General features: G+C 42.0%; 1 protein-coding gene across 1 annotated transcript in view; it reads right to left on the bottom strand.

Annotated features, from left to right (window-relative positions):
• Positions 1 to 2,485, bottom strand: part of LOC111139709 (amyloid beta precursor protein binding family B member 1 interacting protein) — a 110,762-nt gene extending 108,277 nt beyond the window's left edge. The window contains exon 1 of the mRNA XM_022492056.1: positions 2,108 to 2,485. The gene's annotated coding sequence lies outside the window, so the exon portion shown is untranslated. The remainder of the gene's footprint in view (positions 1 to 2,107) is intronic.
• Positions 2,486 to 17,651: the final 15,166 nt, after the last annotated feature.

Below are 17,651 nucleotides of genomic sequence, written 5' to 3'. Positions count from 1 at the left end.
TCATAAAATAATCTATATTATAAAGTTATATTTCTTGGAAATAATAATTGGAGAATTTTGAAATTTAATATCCACCTGCCCAAGCCTGAGCACATCAATTCCCCATCTCAGTTTTCCAACAGAATGGAAATCTGCCATCTTACATACAGACTCAAAATTGACTATTTTTATAGAGGAACTTCTTAGAAACAAAAGGCCTCAAAAATGTTGATATTTTAGACTCTAGCAAAATCTGTTATCATGGGGCGCCCGGGTGGCTCAGTGGGTTAAGCCACTGCCTTTGGCTCAGTCATGGTTTCAGGGTCCTGGGATCCAGCCCTGTGTGTTGGGCTCTCTGCTCAGCAGGAAGCCTGCTTCCCCCCTCCCTCTGCCTGCTTCTCTGCCTACTTGCGATCTCTCTCTGTCAAATAAATAAATAGAATCTTTAAAAAACAAATCTGTTGTCATTATCATTTTCTCTGTTCTTTTCTGTGTGATCAGCAATTCTAACTTTGCCAGCATATCAGACAAGACAAATTCAAAGAACTATAACAGTTCTCCAACTGCTGCTGTAATGACAGACATCCTCTAGTCCAACAATCTCACTTTACGAATAAGTTATCTCAGGTCCAGGGAGGTTAAAGCAATTAAATCAAAGTCACCCTTGTCTAGCTACAGGCATATATGGAGCTATAATCCAAATTTTCCAAGGACGCAACAAAGACACAAATATTAGTATCAGTGTGAAAATTATTAAGTATTAACAGGCTCAAGATGACATGATATTCCTGAGATCTTTCACAACATATTGAACAGGCAGGAAATACCACCGGAAGACATTATAGAAGATTTCTTGGCAGATTTCTGTGGATTTTGCTAGCCAGTCTTTAACTGTAAGACTATTTCAGTGAGGCCAGAGGGAAAATTGCCAGTGGACAAAAGCTCTCTTTTCTGAAATTCCTGTTCAGAGGCCTAGAACTGAGAATTAGTAGTAGGAATTAAGTACCCTTGCCTTTATTTAAACCGCATTTTGTAGCCAGAAATAATATCCCGGGGAGTAATAAACTCATGTACCTTTCCCCTATGTTACCTTCCTCGGTTACCCCTTTTCTCTTTCTCTTAGTAACACATTAAAAGTCCTTTTGGGGGGCGCCTGGGTGGCTCAGTGGGTTAAAGCCTCTGCCTTCGGCTCGGGTCATGATCCCAGGGTCCTGGGATTGAGCCCCACATCGGGCTCTCTGCTCAGTGGCGAGCCTGCTTCCCCTTCTCTCTCTGCCTAGCTCTCTGCCTACTTGTGATTTCTCTCTCTGTCAAATAAATAAAGAAATTTTTTAAAAAAAGTCCTTTTGGAACCACTTTACTCTGAGTGGTACCACTCTAAGAAACTACATGTTTGATGTTCCACAATGGTATAAATAAGAAATACGTCCCCACAGGGAAAATCAGGGGTGCAGGGGGCAAAGTCTTCAGGGGGACTCCCAGATACGACATCCTACTCAGTTTCCTTCATACTGTAAAATGGCACTCTGGACATTCACTCCAAGCCAAATTAAGAGACTGACTTCTGGTGTCCAAATCGTTCTTCTATCTTATTTTCAAGTGAAAAGGCCAATCACTGGTAAAGATGTTTTTAAAAAGAAAAGAACAGTCGTCCAAAAGTTTTAAAGTCAGGAAACACCCTAAGACACGTCCGACTGCGATTGGCTCTCTCAAATTCTCACACGACTTGCACTGAACCTACAGTGCCCTGAAATGCCCCCCAGGCAAGCTTTTCAAGGGGTCAGGTTGGGGGCTCCTGGGCTGCTGCACGGGCGAGGCTTAGGTTCCCCGTCTGTCCGTGAAGCAATTTTCTGCGCAGGAAACCACTCAAGAGTGATAAAAGAGGACTCGGAGAAGAGCAGCCCGTGCCCCAACCTTCCCCCCCGCCTCCGCGTAGCTGGGTCCAGGGCTGAAGTCAGCAGAGGGGACCCCGGGTACGCGCTCCCCTCGAGGGCCAAGCGGAGGGCGCGAGTTCTCCGGGGCCACGGCCAGGAGCTGGGACCAGACCCACGGGACACATGGTTCCGCCGCTGCCCCGAGGGACCCGGCTGAGGCTCGCAGGGCGCGCGGAGCGGCCGGCGCCGCTTACCTTGACGGCTCCGCGGGAACTCAGCTGGGACTCTGCGCGGACGCGACCGCGGGCGGGGCTCGGGGCCGGGAGCTGAGCAGCGGCAGGGAAGGCGCGGGGGCTCCACTGGGCTCCACCCGGGTTCAGGTCCGCCGCCTCGGGGAGGAAGTGGTGTCAGCCCTGCCCTTCCCACGCAGCGCGCAGACGTGTGGCGCCCTCCGCGCCGCTTTGCATCGAGGTGCAACGGGGACGCCCGGTTGGAGGCACAGCCGCGGGAGGACGCGTGGATGAAGGCTCCTAACTCTCGGGGGCTGCTTTTCCCAACTCATCGGGTCTGTGCCTCATTTCCCTTATTTCTCCTCCTTTACACCGCACCCTTAAAGGGGGGGGGGAGTTTAAGTTCTGGGAAAAGTTGGGCATTCCTCTCCCGCCCCTCCCCCACGCGCGCCCCCTTCTCTGAGAATCCCCCTCGCTAATTGATCTTTCTTCGTCGCTCCTTAGTGGCTAAGGGGGTGTGGCCAGAGCACGGCTCCTCAGAAGCCCGAGACCCTGACCTCTTTTGCAACGGCCTTCCCAAGTGCTTACTTCAGCCCCTCTGCGCTTCCTCTTTCGTGCCAGTTGAGCAAGGCCGGAGCTTCCCGCCCCGCGCGGAGCCCACCCTTGGGGGACTTGGCGCGGGAGTGCGGCGCAGAGCAACCCCGCGCCTGCGCGTCAGCCCGCCAGTCCGCAGGGACGCGCTCGCCCGGGGGCCGGTGTCTGCCCGACCCCGGGGTGGGGGCATCGGACGTCGGGGGTCTGGTGGGGAAGGGCCTTCTCGGCTCAGCCCATTTCTCAACTGTCCGATTGGCAACCACCTCACCCCCGCCCCCAAAGCTTAACCACACTGAGTTGGCGGGTGAGGCTGTAAAGAAACCGGGGGCTCACACACATCGCTGGTGGAAATCCAAAATCGTGTGAATCCCGTGGAGGCGAATTCAGCAATAGCTATTAAACTTGTCTATGCAGTTACCGTTTGATCCAGAAATCCCACTTTTAGGAATGTATTAGGACAGTAGAGTGATGACAAGAAGTTTTGCAATACCCACGCCCATTCTTGGCCACAGGATTTGTAATAGCGAAGGACTGACTGGAACTAACCCGAGACTCTGGAAGTGAAGCCTCCTGAGGGTGGGGAGATCTGAAAATACAGAAGTTAAAAACAGTTAGGATTTGTAAATGTGGTTGAATTAACCTCCTCTTCCCCTATACAGTTGTGTCCTCAAGGGCTTTTATGTGGGGAAGGTGGTGAAGGTACAAAGACATACATTAGACGTGTAAAATAATTAGGTAAATTAAGATAGTTCCGTCATTTATTTAGTAAAAAAAAAAAAAAAAAAAACCTTTTAGGCACCTACCTACTCATCTAAGAACAATGAAAATAGTTGTGAAGAAAACAGTTCCTGCTCTGGTGGATGGTACTTTCAAGATGGGAGAAAGCAAGTTAATATTTAATATGTTAAGTAATAGAAGTATATTGAAGGGAATTAAAAGGTGAGGGTGTTAGTAGTGGGGATGGAGCCGTTGCATTAATTAGGATTATCAAGGAAGATCTTTCTGATAGTGTCACTTGAAGAGCCAGACCTAAATGACATGAGAGATTAATTCATGTGGATTTTTGGATGACAATATTCAAAGGCTCTGGGTTAGGAAGGCACTTGAGATGCTGGAAGAACAGCAAGTAAGCTAATATGGACAGAGCAGAGTGAGAGGGAGACAAGTGGTATATGAGATCAAAGAGGAAATTGTGGCCCAATCATGTGTGTCCTTTCTGGCTATGGTAGGGACTTCACTGTGAGATGGGAAGTCATAGGAAGGTTCTGAACAGTCAGTACTATATAGAAAGTCAAGTACAGCAAACGGAGTAACTTAATAGGAATGGAAGAGTGGGCAGCCAATACCTCTTTGCAAAGTAATGGAAGGGGCAGCCCTTCCAGGATTTGGAAAGACATTCCAAGAGAAGGAAGAGCAAGGTTAAATGTTAAAGAGAGTAGAGATAACTGATGATGAAAAGTTCTTAAGTTCTTTTTTTCTTTGAAGCTGAAATAGAGTTTATGTAGAATATTATGTTAGTTTCAGGTGTTCATAGTACAAGTCATACATAGTGATTTGACAATTATATATATTACAAAATGCTCACCATGGTAAGTGTAGTTACCCCCATTACTATACAAAATTATTGTAGTATTGTTGACTATATTTCCCACGCTGTCCTTTTCATTCCTGGGACTTACTTAATTTATAACAAAGTTTGTACCTCTTAATTGCCTTTATCAATTTCACCCATCCCTCTACCTCCTCATCTCTGGCAACTATCAGTTTGTTCTCTGTATTTATGAGTCTGTTTTTGTATTTTCTTTGTTCATTTTTTTTTTTTTTTTTTAGATTCCACATATCAGGGAAATCATAAGAAATTTGTCTTTCTCTGTTGGACTTGTTTTACCTACTAAAATACTTTTTGTGTCCCTCTCTATAATTACAAATAGCAAGATTTCATTCATTTTTATGGCTTAGTTATCTTCTATTGTATGTATATACCATATCTTCTTTATCTTTATCTACTGATGGACACTAAGGTTGCTTCCATGTCTTGGTTATTGCAAATAATGCTGTAATAAACAGAAGGATGTACATATCTTTTCAAATTAGTGTTTACATTTTCATCTGGCAAATACCCAGAAGTAGAATTACTGGATCATAGGGTATTTCTTTCTTTTTTTTTTTAATTTCTTGAGGAACCTCCATATTGTTTTCCAGAGTGGCTGGACAAATTAACATCCTCACCAACAGCATGCAAGTGTTCCCTTTTCTCCACATCCTCGCCAACACTTTTTATTTCTCATCTTGATTCTAGCCATTCTGACAGGTGTGAAGTGATATGTCACTGTGGTGTTGATTTGTATTTCCCCGATAATTAGTGGCATTGAGCATCTTTTCATGTGTCTGTTGGCCCTCTATTTTTCTTCAGAAAATGTCAGTTCAGATCCTCTGCCCATTTTTAAATTGCATTATTTGTTTTATTAGTGTTGAGTTGCATGAGTTCTTAGGTACTTTGGATAATAATCCTTTATTGTATGTATCATTTGCAAACATCTTCCATTCAGTAGGTTGCCTTTTGGTTTTGTTGATGGCTTCCCTCACTGTGCAGAAGCTTTTAGTTTGATGTAGTTCCAATAGTTTATTTTTGCTTTGGTTTCCTTTGCCTGGGAAACAGAGCCCAAAAAAACATTTCTATGGCCAATGTCCAAGAGTTTATTGCATGTTTTCTTCTAGGAGTCTTATGGTTTCAGGTTCCACATTAAATCCATTTTGAATTTATTTTTGTGTGTGGTATAAGAAAGTGGTCCAGCTTCCTTCTTTTGCATGTGGCTGTCTAGTTTTCCCATGACCATTTACTGAAGAAACTGTCTTTTTCCCATTGTATTGTTTGGTCCTTAAAAAAGAGAAATAAGATATCCTCTATTTTACCAGAAAGGAAGGAGGGTGGGTTTGGAGTTGACAAGAATTTTCTTCTTTTTGATAGCTGTGAGATGCAGAAGTTCTAGTTTAAAGACTATTTTCTTTTGTAAAGTAAGAAAAGAAGTAGAACCCTCTGCTGGGAGTGAGATAGGAGGGACTATCAAAGACTGCCCTAAATTAGGGAAGCTGGAAAAAGTTTGACAAGGTCCTTGCAGAGAATGGGAGAGTGAGTTGACCAGAAAAATTTCATGAGATTTCCAGAAACAGCCTGAGAAACTATTTGAAATCGACAGTGATGGTGTAAGTAATCTGCTCAGTCATGTGATTCTCCTGCAGGACTAGGTTGCATAGGTTTGGAGAAAGTTTAGTTGTTATGGGTAAGGATAGGTTGTTGTGTTCAGAAGGTAGGTAGATTGAATTTTGCTTCTGGAGGCACTGAGATTATGGGAGCTCACAATGTCCAGAATGTGACCATAGGTTTGGGTGGCTGAGGTGATCAAGGAAAGAGAGGCCAAGGGGTTATAAATGTCATCCCAGGTAACTGTTTAAGTCATCCAGGATTAGGGCAGCCCACAATTTACTGTTGAGCCTGAGCCACTTCTCAGAGTAGCAGAATGCTAACTGGATGAGAACACAAGAAACAGGTATAATTCATGGCTCTTCCAGACAAACAGAATGATGACAAGATACAAAGTCATCTTAAAGGAAGACTGGGAGTCAGGTGTTAGGGTTTCAAAATGAGAGATCAGGACTGACTGGGATTTGTGGAGATGACAGATCAGAAGCGGTAGACAGAGTGGCCTGCCCAAATGGTATGAACCTCAAGAGAAGTCACCTTGCTTTTTGCTTTCTTTTGTTTTGAATAAAAGGAGAAACCACTTAAAGTCCTCCAGTAGTAATGCGGAGCATGGACAAGGGCAAACTCACCTTCTAAACTTAAGGTACATGGAGTGTGAGAGAATAATCTACTTTTCCTTGAGAAAGTTGCAATGAAAATGCAGAGTTAAACTGCCAGGACAGAGGAACACTCCAGAAATCCCCTCATGATACAGGAATGGCAGTGAGAGAGTTCGGGATGTGGGGAAGACAAGGGCTGAATGAATCACAGGTGAGGAAGAACAGAGTGTCATGGGATGATGGTATGGGAGAAATTTCCCCTAGTGAAGCAATCTCCTTGGAATATGTCTGCAAAACATGGTTAGTGGATAGACAACGTGGACCCTGGCATCACAGAGGAACTCAGTTTAAGTTGAGTTGGGATTTCAACTATGACTTACTATCTTACTCTTTTGGCATGTCCACCAAGTCTAACACGTGTTTTTGCCCATTTCCGCCTTCTGGCTTAAGAGTGTTCACCTCTGGCAAAGGACCTGGACTGACCAGAATTAAGATTTCTGACACTTTTTGATGGGGAGGGTTTCCTTTGGTTTGACATTTCATAAAGTTTCTCCTGTTCATTTTATTTGGATTATCCTTAACTGTAGGGAATATTTGCTTCTTATTTAAACATATAACTTTTACACCATCTGCAATAGACTGTATTTTCCAAAGATGGCCCTGACCATATCTCCCTTCTCCATCAAGAGGTGGAATCCCCCTTGAATGTGCATGGGCTCTATGACTGCTTTGATCGATAGAAGACAGCAGAAGGGATGGGGGACTTAGCACTTACTGGCTGGCAGCCTCTCTTCCTGCCTCTCTCAGCCCTGAACACCCAGGAAGCAGGCTATCCCATCAGAGAGAGAGGGCACATGAGGGAAGAGTGGCCACCTCAGACATGAGCTGAAGACGCCATCTTGTACACCCAGCCCCATCAAACCTTCAGGAGATTCTAGCCCCAGTTCTTATCTAAATGCAGCAACACCAGAGTATGTGGAGGAACACCCAGATGAGCTGAATCAATCTACAGATTCCTGAGAGATAATGATAAATAGCTGTGTTAAGCCTCTAAGTCTTGGTTTGTTTAAGCAATAGTGGTTTGTTCAAGCAATACTCAAGACCTCTTGGGTACCTCTATAGCTCATGTTTCTGTCATAGTAAAGCTTCTGTGCTTGGCCTTTTAAAATATAAACTGATAAAATATAAACTGTGGTTTCTATTTTAGTCAGAAAAGTGTATAATTAGTATGTTATTACTAATTATATGTTTTGTATCTAGTGTATGTGTTTTTTCTTGCCCTTTAACAAAATGTTCCCTCTGCCTGACCTCTGACCCTCTACTTGTCCTCTGGCCAATGTTCTCAGACATTCCTTTCCTGCTTCACACCTGAGTGATAGTCAGTGGGAGGAGTACTAGACAGGCTGGATGGAAGAAAAATCAGCAGGAGGAGAAGGTTAGGGAAGAAGAGAGAGAGCCCAAGAAAGCTTGGGAGAGGATTTTTGGCAGGGAGCTCAAAGCAAAGCAGGGAGAAAGATGTTTTGGGGACACTGCTGGGTAAGAGAGTGGTAGAGAGTGAAAAGGAAGGGAGGAAAGGAATTTTAAGAAATATGGACTTGATTGAAAATTAAACTTGCCTGATGGTTTCTTGGCACTGACACTGCACAGAGGCTATGCCCATGGGAGCCCAGTGGTAGATCACTCAATAAGCATTAACGTCTTTGAAATACTGAGATACATATGCATACATTGTGTCTTCCAGAGCATGCGTCTGTAAAGCAGGGATCCTTGCTACCTATGGCTTAAGCCAAAAGCAATTCTTGTAGAGAAGTTCTGATAGCTCACTGAACTCAGACAGGAAGTACCACTGGGCCCCATGGGGAGCTACACTAGGAACCAGAGGACCACCAGGAAGTCTTTCTATCTCTTTTTTATTTTGCCTTAAAATTTTTTTATTGTGATAAGATATACATGACATAAAATTATTACCTTAACCATTTGTAAGTGTACACTTCAGTGGTGTTAAATACATTAATAATGTTGTCCCCCACCCAGGTACCCCATTACTTTCTTAAAACCAAAAAGTTTTTAAGTAATCTCTACACCCAATGTGGGCCTCAAACCCACAGCTCCATTAAGAGTCACATGCTCTACGGACTGAGCCAGACAGACACCCCTGAACAGCTACCTTTTTTTTTTTTTTAAAGATTTTATTTATTTATTTGACAGATAGAGATCGCAAGTAGGCAGAGAGGCAGGTAGAGAGACAGAGAGAAGCAGGCTCCCAACTGAGTAGAGAGCCCGATGTGGGGCTCTATCCTAGGACCCTGGAATCACGACCTGAGCCAAAGGCAGAGGCTTAACCCACTGAGCCACCCAGGCACCCCAATAGCTACCTTTTAACAGCATTTTTGTTTACCATCTCTACAGTTTTACCTTTTCCAGAATGTCATAGAAATGAAATCATACAGTGTGTAGCCTTTTCAGATTGGCTTTATTCACTTACTTAGCAGCATGCATTTAAACTGATCTAAGTCTTTGTGTGGTTTCCTAGCTCATTCCTTTCATCACTGAATAGTATTCTATTAGGTAGATAAACTGCAGTTTGTTTATCCATTCACCAATTGATCCCAATTTTTGGTGATTATGAATAAAACTGCTTTAAACATTCATAGGCAGGATTTTTGTATGGACGTAAGTTTTAAAATCAGTTGACTTGATTCCTAGTAGTAGAGTTTCGGGATCATATAATAAGACTATGTATACTTTGTGTGAAACTGCCAAACTGCCCTCCAAAGTGGTTGTACCATTTTGCATACCATACCCATCATTGAGAGCTCCTGCTGCTCTGCATCTTCACCAGCAATTGGCATTGTCAGTTTTTTGGATTGTAGCCATTTTAATAGGTACGTGGTAGTATCTCATTGTCATTTTGATTTGCATTTCCCCAATGACAAATGAAGTTGTGCATCTCTTAATATGCTTGTTTATTATCTGTGTCTCTTTTTTTGGTGAGGTGTTCATTCAGATATTTTGCCTCTCTTTCTTACTTTCTTTTGCTTTGTTGTATTATTGTGGGGTTATAAGAGTTCTTTGTTTATTTTGAGAATGTTAAATTTTTTGAGAAGATTTTCATTTGAGAGAGAGAGTGAGCAATAGCACAAGCAGCGGGTAGGCTCAGAGGGAGAGGGAGAAGCAGACTCTCCACCGAGCAGGGTGACTGACACGGGGATCGATTCCAGGACCCCGGAACCATGACCTGAGCAGAAGGCAGATGTTTAACCAACTGAGCCACCCAGGCACCTCGAGAATGCTAAATTTTTAATATGAAATTTCTGGTCACTCAGTATTACCTCTAGCAAAGTCTGAAACTCCTCTTTTCCCACCCCCATTTCCTTTCACATGGTGACAGCAAATGGCAGCTACCACCAGTCAGCTTTTGTGTGAAAGACCAAATCTGATGAGAAGTGGTTTGGGGCCGTTAGTATGAAGGGTGTGACTATGCACAGTGTAAAATCAATACTTAAAATATAAAACTTACTGATGCCTTTTCTAAAATCTTAAAATAAGTGTAGATATGAAAACCAACTAAACCTATAAGGGACACTACTACACACCCACTAGAATGGCTGAAATTAAAAAGATGGAGCATACCATATGTTGGAAAGTGTGTGGAAGAACTGGAACTCTTCATACGTTGCTAGTGGGAGTGGAAATGGTACAACCACTTAGAAATTAGCAGTTTATTAAAAGGTTAGACATACACTCACCATAGGACTTGGCCATTCCATTCCTAGGTATCTATCTAAGAGAAATAAAATCATATGTCCACCCAAAGACCTATTACATGAATATTCATAGAGCTCTATTTGTAATAGCCCCAATTGGAAACACTCAGATCTCCATCATAGGTGAATGGATAAACACATTGTGTAGTAATTACTCTATGGAATACTACTCTGCAACAAAAAGGAATAAACTATCGGTACACCCAATAATGTGGGTGAATCTCAACATAGTTATGCCGAGTGACAAAAGCCAGATTAAAAAAAGAACGTATGCTGTTCGATCTCATCTTTTGTATAAATTCTTGAAAATTCACACTAATCTGTAGTGAGTAAAAAGCACTGAGAAAGGAAGGGAGGAGCGAGAAAGGGAGGATTATAGAGGGACACAAGGAAACCTTTAGGAGGGATGAATGTGTTCATAATCTTGATTTTACTGATGGTTTCCATTGGTGTATCCATATGTCAAAACTGGCTGGAAAGTCTACTTATATGTGTGCAGTTTAATATATGTCAATTGTGCCTCAGTAGAGTTACAAAAAAAATCCTTCACCCCTTGGACCGTTACCTAATTCATGATTTCAAAAATGTAATTAAAAACATATATTAAATCTGAGTTAAAATCTTATTCATCAAAAACAAGAGGAAATCTAAATTGTCTGTAATATTAATGTTTATAACAAATATTGATAAATAAGAAAGGATCACTGCTTTAGATTTGTCAAAACTAAACATTTTATAGTTGGAAGCCTCGATCTAGAATATGAACAGGAAAGAGAGAGAGGGAACACAAAATTGAATGGGAAGAAATAGGAAATCAAACACTGCAAACTTTTTGGAAGCTCAGCCTCATCCCAGAGGCGACAACAAGCTGTTGGATATTACAGGGTCTTGTGTGTACTTTAGAAAAGTGTTGAAATAGGGATGCCTGTGTGGCTCAGTGGGTTAAGCCTCTGTTTTTGGCTCAGGTAATGATCTCAGGGTCCTGGGACTGAGCCCCACATTGGGCTCTCTGCTTGGCGGGGAACCTGCTTCCCCCCACCTCCCTGCCTCTTTGCCTACTTGCGATCTCTCTCTCTCTCTGTCAACTTAAAAAAAAAAATCTTAAAAAAAAAAAAAGAAAAATGTTGAAATAGTTGTAGGTGTGTTTCTATAGCAAAGATAGTTTTGTACTGGGACTGAACACTGAAAAAAAGCATATGGTTTAAGAAACACTAGTGTTACATATTTTAAAAGTTTAGAACACAAAACTTGCTACAGGTCTTTTTCATCCAAGTTAAGTTATTTTGTCCTGCTTTTTACTAGATCCATATGCCTCCTGGTAATAGAAGCCGAAACACACAAACTTCTCAGACTAACAAAACTCCATTTCAAGTTAATTTGGGGGAGCAGTGTGGGATAGAACTTGGGCTTATTAGCCACCATATGTGTTGCCTCCCTGAACTGTCATTCCTTGTTTACATACAATTTAAGCTTGCCTTTGTACTTAAGATAAAATCTGAATTCCTTCATGTGATGGTCAAGACTTTATAAGATCTGGTGCCAACCCATTTCTCCAACTTCTTTTAAGTTCAAGCCATATTGTCTTCCTCTCTGTTCTTGAAAATTGAGAAGCTCTTTGTTGCCTGGAATCCAAGTCTCTGGTTCTCTGCTTGAATGACATCTTTATCCTTTCAATCTCAGCTTTATGAGGACCTCTGTGTTAAGTAAGCTCCATGAGGACATGAGAAGTAGCTGAAGTAGGGGGTAAGGGGCAAGTGGGAGGTAGGGGACAGAGGCAACTCAGGGATGCTCCATTTCTTCTTAGCTCATTTTCATAAACTGGTGCCTTTTCTATGAATAGTGTGAAATATTCAATTTTAACACCATGAGCAGACAGTACCTGTGGTCAGATGATGAAACATAAGGAGGTCAGAAGATGGCGTGTGTTTTTTTTTTTAAATATTCTCACCCTACCCTCAACTGTAAAACGAGGCCAATAATAATGTTTTCCTGCCTGAATCACAGGGGTGGTATTTATATAACATGTGCAAAATTGCTTTAAAAACTAAACAGGAACAGATGTTGATAATTTCAGGCTAATGTGATCTTCACACTATAGTGGTGCCTTCCCCTGTGAATTCTGCCAAGGACAAAGCGGTCAGCTCAGTGTGCTTAGAGAAGAAGTTCTTGGTAGGCATCTCATTGCCTGCTCTGGGACTTCTAGAAGCTCTGCAGTCCATTGCTGCTCTGGCAGCAAGCTTCAGACACCAAGTTAGTAATAATACGTTTCTTTTATTCTTTCAATGAACACACCAAAGAAATACATTTTAAATGGGAAGCTTTTCTCTGGTTCACTTGGGTCCAGACTTCTCTCCTTCCCTCCTCCACTGTCTTCCTTACCCTTCCTCCCTTCCTCTATCCCTCCCATTCTCCCTTTTTTCTCATCTTCCTCAGTTGAAAAAAGAATCTGGTCAAAGTGAAAAATTCTGTACGAACAAGTGAATGTCAAGCTCAGTAGAATACATGGCTAAGGGTGCTGGTGTAATCAAGTGACTGAGCAGAGTTGCTAAGACCCCACAAAATCTATCTCAACTACTTCTAGTTTGCTTTGCTTTATCCAATTTTATATTCTATGATCTCAGGTAAAAGTATAAAATAATTCATTGCTGGGGAATTTAAATTCTTCATTAGAATCGTATCAAAAATATTTCTCCACTTTTTCATTGTAACTCGTGCTCAACTGGGGACAAAAACCATATTGTCTTTCTCTCCTGAGCCGTGCTTACCATCCATCAGTGAGATGATAATTGGTAAAATCCCTGTTTCTGTGCACAGTTCTCTTGAATTTTAGCTCCTATCCTTATCTTGACTGATTCTAAGTTATTTTTATTATTTTTAAAGGGAAACTTACTCAGACTTTTTTCTTAGTATATCTTTCGTGATGATATGATTCTCTTTCATTTGAATCTTGTGAAGCGAGTCCTAGCAAATGCCCAAGGGCAGGATCACACAGTCTGGGTTCCCTGGCCCTCTTCTCCTTCAGCCTATGGCAACTGTCACAGAGAGCGTTCCACCAGTACAGTTTCCAGTGGAAATCTCTCTGTTCTACTTTGCCATCCTGGGCGCACAGGAGAAACACTTGGCTAATTTCCGCATCTTTCTGGAACAAGATTCTGCATCCACTTCCAGAGTGTGTGGTGCTGCTCCCCACACCCACATGCAATTCTGGGACATTAGATGGACGGCCAATAGTTTAACTCAATTCTGATACTGCAGGTTAAGCGTTAGTTCTACAAGGCTGCCCCTCCCCCGCAACTTCGGATGCCAGTCTCACCTGGAATTCTGAGTCACCTCCCACAGTTCCCTCCTTGGATTTGAGTAATTTGTTCGAGTGGCTCACAGAACTCAGAAAACCAGTTTACTCCCTAGATTACTGGTTTGTTATAAAAGACTGTAACTTAGGAACAGCCAGATAGAAGAGATGTATATGGCAAGGTATGGGGAAAGGCTGCAGAGTTTCTGTGTTCCCTCCGAGGACACCATTCAATGTGTTCACCAACCTGGAAGCTCTCTGAACTCTTTTTGTTTGTTTGTTTTTTATGGTGACTTCATTACATGGGCATGGTCAACTAAATCATTGGCCATTGATGATTGATTCCAACCTCTAGCCCCTCTTCCCTCCCCAGAAACCAGGGGGTGAGACTGAAAGTTCTACCTGTCTTTTCATGGTTGCTTTCTCTGGTAACCAACCCCCATCTTTAGGTGCATTCCAAGGTAAATTCCAAGACTTTTAGGAGCTCTGTGTCAGGAATCAGGACAAAGACCAAATATATATTTCTTATTAAAAATCATAACAATACACAGGGGTCAGGGACTGTGAGAGGCATTTCTCGACCCATCTTCTTTGGCTTGCCATGCAGCTCTCTTTCCTCTCCCAGCTGTGGGGGTGTTGGGGACACTGGCTCCTTCCAAGGGCAACCCATCTGGAATCAGGGCATAGGTCCACTGGAATCAGAACTCTCATTTTTGCAGACTAGACTGAAAGGCTGGGCAACCATGCCAAGTGCCTTCTCTGTTCTCTCAGACTGTCTAATTGGAGGCTAGAAATGCAAGTGGGAAAATGAATTCTGCCCAATTATATGTCATTTCAAATTTTTTTCTCATATTTTGTGTTAGAGACCATCACTAGGCTCCAATATCCACTGTCTTCTATAACACAAAATTTTGAAAAAGTATCTTATCTCCCCTAAAACTTGTTACAGTCATATGAATAAATTTTGGCTCATGAGAGATAAGTGAAAGTATTATTTTGGACTTTTGGAAAACTTCCTTCAAAGGTGTTTTTCTTCATATCTTCCTTCCTGCTACTTGGAATGCAAACCTTGGAGTGGCTTTCCTGGGCCATGAGATGACCTTGAGTATAGAAGCCACACACTAAGGATGGCAGAACAGCAAGATGGGAGGGGCCTGGGTGTTTGAGGGTTCTGTGGAACAGCTGCATTGGCCCTAGACTGCCTACTTCTAGATTGTTGTTTTGTAAGGGAATAAGCCCTTGTGTAAGCCCCAAATTTTAAGATCGGTTATACCGCATTAGTGGACAAAGCTGCCATAATACAATACTATATAGGGTGGGTGGCTTAAACAATAGAAATTTGTTTTCTCACAGTTCAGGAGGAAAGAGGTCCAAGATCACAGTGCCAGAAATTCAGTTTATGGTGAGGCCTCTTTTACTGGTTTGTGGATGGCCATCTTTTTTCTGTGTCCTCATGTGGCCTCTTCTCTGTACAGGTGTGGTGTGAGGTTGGGGGGGAAGAGCAGGGGGAGGGAGGAGGGGTGTAATCTTTGGTGTCTCTTCCTCTTCATATAAAGACACCTGATCTATTGATTTAGGGCCCACCCTTATGACCACATTTAACCTTTAATTACCTCCTTATAGGCTTTATCTCCAAAGATAGTCACAATAGGGGTTTAGGGTTTTAACCTATGAATTTGGGGGGAACTTGTCCATAACACATACAGAAAAACATGATTCCTCTCTCATATGCCCAGGGACCTTCATTTTTGAGGTTTAAGAGCAAAGAATTTGACTGGTTTTACCTTTTTTACATTTTCTGGTTCTTGTTGACTCTACACAGTCATAGATTTCTATCTGACAGCCGGAGCTTGACTGAAATTTCCAAGCCACAGATGGGACACTGTCCTCCAGGTTTTCTGAGATAACCCAGCCTTACAGAGACCCTGTTGCTCATGTCTGGCTGTCTGGGCTGAGAAGTGGGTAAGATGAGAGAGTCTCTAGATACAGGGACATACTTGTAAAGGTGGAAAGATATGGGTTGATTCTGGTGAATATTATCTTGACACACTACCATGCACTCTACCTCTTCTTCGTGGATCCCCCACATGGTAGTCAAAGTGGCCTCATTAATGGTATAATTGGATTGTGCTGTTCTTCCTTCAAAATTATGGTATGTTTGACCTCATTTGTCTTGATGCAGACATTTTGATTTAGGGATATTTTAACATGGGCTAAAAAAGAAATTGTTGGAAGTTTCAGCTTTTGTATTATGAAGTAATGTATAAAACAGGTATCCTCACTGTATGCCTGAATTTTAGAACTTTTCAGACTCTGCATCCTAGAGCAAGAATTAGGGATAGGGTGGAGAGGGGGAGTTGAGAATGAGGTGAGATCATGGATTAAAAAAGAGACTGGGTGGGTGTCACGGAATGGGTGATGATGGGACTGGGGTTTGGTGCCGCTTGGAAACATGGAGTCACACATACTTCCTGGCTCATTCACTTACGTCAGTCTAGCAGAGCATTTGCTTTGTTTGCTGAGAATTAGATGCTGCATGGTCAGCAGACTCTCTGGTTTCTCTGTTAATGTTTCAATGAGTATAGGCAGTTGTTTTTGATAAATATTATACTTTGCTTGATAATGGGACTGTATTGAGTTGAATAGTGTCCCTTCCCCCAAATTCATGTGGATTGGAACCTCAGAATGTGACCTTATTTAGATTTTTGCAGATGTAGTCAAGTTCAAACAAGGTTATATGGGATGAGGTTGAGCCTCAAATACAATGACCAGTGTCCCCTAAGAAAAGGGAGATTTGTAAACACACAGGGACACAGAGGACACACAAGGGAGGTGACCATGTAATGATAGAAACAGAGATTTGATCGATACAGGTATAAACCAAGGAATGCCATGGATTACTGGTGAGCACCAGAAATTAGGAACAGGCAGGGAAGGATTCTTCCTTAGTGCCTTTAGAGGGAGCATGGCCCTACCAAACCCTAATCTGAAAACTATGTTTTCAGAACTGTGAGAGAATAAATTTCTATTGTTTTAAGCCACCCAGATTGTGGTCATTTGCTATGAAAGCCCTGGAAAACTACTATATGCATTTTTTCTTTTAAACTCTAGAGAATGAACATATCTGATTTTTAAAGTTTTTGTAATTGTGCTAATCTTACTTGATTGGCAGTATATTAGACATTTGTCTAATCCATCTGAAACCATCTAATGATAGTTTTGGAAGTAGCTGGAGACTAATTTAAGTCTAATTATATCCTTATGTCATTTATTAATTGTTAAGGTAATACAGGCTCGTAAAAATACAAGGACTACAATAATGAGTGAAGTATAAAGTACAAGCCTGCCATAATTGATATGGGAATTAAGGGTGGAATAAAGGCTTGGGATGATTTAAAAATTTTAAAAATCAGGCCTTTTATGTTGTGACAGGGTAATTTTGTGGTGGCTGCATCCAAAATAGTTCTGATTTGCAACTCATCACTTACAGGACTGAACCCTAAGTCGTTGGCAGATGGGGTGACCAGATAATTTATGGTCCAACTGAAACACTTTTGAGAGTGAGAGGAGAAGCTATTATCTGGGCAACAGAGATAAATGGGGACTGTCGTGGGCAAACTAAGACATGCAAAGCTTTTCACAAAGTGCGTTCTGGTCTTAATGCTCGCAAACCCATAACTACTGGGCAGATTCCAGAACTGTGTGCCTTCAGGTACAAAATCCTCTCCTTCTATTTGTGGCTGAAATCTCAATACGAAATGCAATTTCATCTGTAAAAACTCTGGCTTTTCAGATGTGGGCATTCTTTTCATAAATCCCAGAGATACAAACATCATGTTATTGTGTTACATTTCTTCATTTGCGTGTCACACAGAATGTAATTTCCTTGACGACAGGCATTTTGTCTGTTCTGTGTCTAGATCTCCAGTTCTTAGAGTAGTCCTTTGTTTGATAAATACTTGTTGGATTGAATACATTATTTATGAGATTGTTTTGCCTTGAAGGTTGCTCAAAACAATTAGAGAATAATTCTAGACATGTTATAATATTAGTTAGGATCAGGATAGTAAATACATTCTCTGAATTAATACAATATAGGCTTAAGTGCCAAGAC

This window comes from Enhydra lutris, unplaced genomic scaffold, assembly GCF_002288905.1.
Source record: "Enhydra lutris kenyoni isolate GAN:26980312 unplaced genomic scaffold, ASM228890v2 scaffoldscaffold113, whole genome shotgun sequence".
NCBI classification, from domain to species: domain Eukaryota; kingdom Metazoa; phylum Chordata; class Mammalia; order Carnivora; family Mustelidae; genus Enhydra; species Enhydra lutris.
The sequence above is the reverse complement of the archived record's forward strand: the minus strand, read 5'-3'. Positions and strand labels throughout refer to the sequence as shown.